Below are 3,480 nucleotides of genomic sequence, written 5' to 3'. Positions count from 1 at the left end.
AGGACAGGGGACCTTGAGGACTGGAGTTTGACACCCCTGTCATTGTGAATGACAACCTGTGAACAACAGGTTAAAGGCTGCCCGCTCCAAGTCCTACACAAAACAAAAGTATATAACAAAAATTAACTTAATAGATCTATGAATAAACTGAATGTATTTAGATGGAAAAATAAAACGCACACACCTCTCCTGCAGGACAACATGACAAAAGGGGAGGGGCTAAGGGGCGCAAACAATTTAAAGACAATACCACAGAAGAAGAAATAAAAGGGAGGGGCTTCAATCTTAAAGTAACACGGTTAAAACAATGACAGAGGTGTTTCAGTAAGATAAGGAACAAGACAAATAATCAAAAAAAGACATTTTGTGTAATTATAACAAAAGAGAATTACAACCAGGTTACACATGGTCCTTCAGTTTGAGGGAACTGGTCCTGGAAAGTCCTTGAGAGGACTTTGGATATGTTAGGCCTGTCACAATAACAAATTTTCCTGGAAGATAAATTGTCCCAGAACTTATCGTGATAAACGATAATATTGTTGATTTGAGACCATTTTCAAGTAATATAATAGCAATAATGGCAGAATAATGCAGGAACACATTATCAAAGATCAATAAACTTTAAATTCTAATGAGCATTTAAACTCTTGAACTGGAAGACATTTGAAATATTCAAAATAAAGAAAACAACAGAAACAACAAATAAAATGAATTATGAAGTCTGTGTAAACAAAATTATCTTTCAAAAAATGGTATAGTTGAGACCAAAGCACCAGACTGAAGACATTTATCATTCAGTCTTTGGTAAGAAGAGAGAGAAAAGAAACAGTAAATCAATCAAATGAAAATTGAGTTTATTTTAATTCATCATGCAATTAATTGATTTATTGTTTATTGTGACAGACCTACATGTTATCCAAGGTGTTGAAAGCATAACTGCCTGATGGTTGAACTTATACTTCTTTGTGGTGCCTAAAATTGTCTGGAAACTTTTGTGAAGGACGTGTAAGTCCAATGTTTTTCCTTTTCTTGTCCTGGTTGTGTTAATTTTTGGAGGCATCTCTCAAAGCTGTGTGTTTGAAATGTGCCTCCAGTTTAAATGACGGCAAATGTATGTGGACTTTTGAAATTAGGAAAAATGACAAAAATCTCCAGAATTTTTTCGATTAAAGGAAAATAAAATGTCTTAATGTGTAACTAACTGCCATGTAGAAGCATAGCCCCGCCCCCAGACAGATGTAGAAAAATTCCACAAAAGTAGGAGGGGCCAAGAAACTTGGGGGCGTGGCTAAATGTGAGGACGAACGCAGAAGCTAAGCAGGGCTGTGCTGCATATTTGATGACTTTAGAGCAGGGGTGGGCAATCCTGGTCCTGGAGGGCCGGTGTCCTGCAACTCTTAGACGTCTCCCTGGTCCAACACACTTGAATCCAACAGCTGAATCTCCTCTGCAGNGCAGTCAGGTTCTCCAGAGTCCTGCTAACAGCCTCATTATTTGACTCAGGTGTGTTGAAGTAGAGACTCATCTAAAAGTTGCAGAAGACCGGCCCTTGAGGCCTGGACTTGCCCACCCCTGGTTTAGACCCTCTGTCGACATTTTTCTGTATTATTGGAGACTTGGATCTGACTCGCCACCAGGGGGTGAATATCTGCGTGAGATGGGTTTTATACCCATTGATATAGAGACTTCAACAAAGCCGTACTGTTGTAACCAGTAGGAAAATTAAACTGCAGTAGCCACTGTTTGACTCAGAAAGGGCAGCACTGAGATGGCTTTGGACAAAATGTTGCAGAAATACCATTTGTATACAAAAATATCACATTTCCAACAGAGGCATAAAGATAGAACCAAATTTAGTCAATCTGCAAAAAAAAGTTGATTTGGGGTTTAGTTACTGAGTTTCTGTCACATTGTGCAGGTATAGATGTAGGAAATAAAGTCCTGTTTAGATTATGAGTTGATTCACAATGTTCTGGTGCATCAAATTGTTGACCTGATGCCATCATTGACGCAGCGTTGGTATTTCTTTTCCTCATGTTGATGGCTTAACATCTTTCTGTGAACTAAAACCCGATGCTCTGAGTGCAAACAGAGCGTTTGCATAGCGTTGCATGAAGTTTAATCGTATTATTATTGGATCATCGACCTAACATTTGAGTAGTTGTCAAGCTGCAGTGGCACACATTTGCAGCTTTAGCGCTGCCACCACAGCGTTGTCCAGTGATCAAACTGTGTGCTACGGTGCTGAAAGGTGATGCTGGAGGGTGAGATGCTTTGGGCCGTGTGTCAAAATGAAAGGAAAATACAGAATAGTCAACATATTGGATTTGTTCAAAGCATGATGCAAAAAATTGTGGACGCTAAAAAAACCTTTTGTGTGGAACGTCCCTTTTTAGCCTGATGATATAAAAAAATCACTGCATGGGATTTCATGAAGAGTGCCTTGGAAAACATTTAATATTGGATAAATGTAATTTGATACAAACTTCAAATCATGTTAGCTCAAATCTAACCTGCAGTAGGATTAGTGAAAAAGTCCTAATGCACACGTCTGTCTGCAGTTTCATATTTATGGACATCGCTATGCAAACACACACATGAAAACACACACTGCCTCCTTTGTAGTGTTTGCTCAACCGCAGCAGATTTTTGTTTGAGTTAGCAGATGCAAAGTCTGCTGCGACCCGAAGGAGGATCAGACCATCAGGGTGTTTTTAAAAATATTACAGCCTTAAAAAGCAGCGCAGCTTTATTCCAACCGTCACAGTCCATCCGACGGCTGGATAAAAGAACAAATTTAGATTTTTTTTTCCTGCTCCTGCTGATACCTGAAGGGCGAAATCAGTTACTTCCTTGCAGAAAATGGAAAAATACGCAGCTGGAGATGAAACTGTTAAGAGATGCAGTAATATAGCGACAGACTCTACATCTGGTTTCTCTGGGTCAAAACAACGCAAAACTGGAAACACGCACCAAAGAACACAGGAATTATTCCAGCTATGAAACAGACATATGAAAACAAAACTCATAACGATTTAAACAGAAATGTGAGAACACAAAAGGTGATGCAGCAACGATGTGGTGTTTCTGTTATTTATTCAAGTTTACACATTTCATTTTTACACTTCGTCCAAAAAGGGAATTTAATATCAGTTTCTGAATTTCTGTGAAACTCCTTAAATAAATCAATTATTTTGAACGTCACAGTGAAACCAGTGGCAGTATCAGACAAAGCTGGAAATGTTTTCTCTATGATCCTTAAACTGGATTTCTCACCATGACTACATGATTACATCTTTTCAAACTTTTTAAAGAAATCCCGTACAGTCACTATTATGAAACAAATTATAGACATTACACTTTGTCAAATGCCATCATCAAATATATTGGTCAATAACCCACATTACTAAACAGAGGCAGGTTGACACAGGTGGTTTTAGTATGAATTTAGCCTTGTTTCGGCTGTTTTGCAGTTTTCTG

The 3,480-nt window shown here is 38.4% G+C and overlaps 1 long non-coding RNA gene across 1 annotated transcript in view; it reads right to left on the bottom strand.

The window, feature by feature from the left end:
- LOC106938068 (uncharacterized) overlaps positions 1 to 2,971 on the bottom strand; it is a 10,527-nt gene extending 7,556 nt beyond the window's left edge. Inside the window, exon 1 of the long non-coding RNA XR_001422527.1 lies at positions 2,961 to 2,971. This is a non-coding gene — a long non-coding RNA (uncharacterized LOC106938068). The remainder of the gene's footprint in view (positions 1 to 2,960) is intronic.
- Positions 2,972 to 3,480: the final 509 nt, after the last annotated feature.

Source organism: Poecilia latipinna, unplaced genomic scaffold, assembly GCF_001443285.1.
Source record: "Poecilia latipinna isolate Pla-1442-1.1 unplaced genomic scaffold, P_latipinna-1.0 Scaffold2500, whole genome shotgun sequence".
Classification (NCBI taxonomy): Eukaryota; Metazoa; Chordata; class Actinopteri; order Cyprinodontiformes; family Poeciliidae; genus Poecilia; species Poecilia latipinna.
The sequence above is the reverse complement of the archived record's forward strand: the minus strand, read 5'-3'. Positions and strand labels throughout refer to the sequence as shown.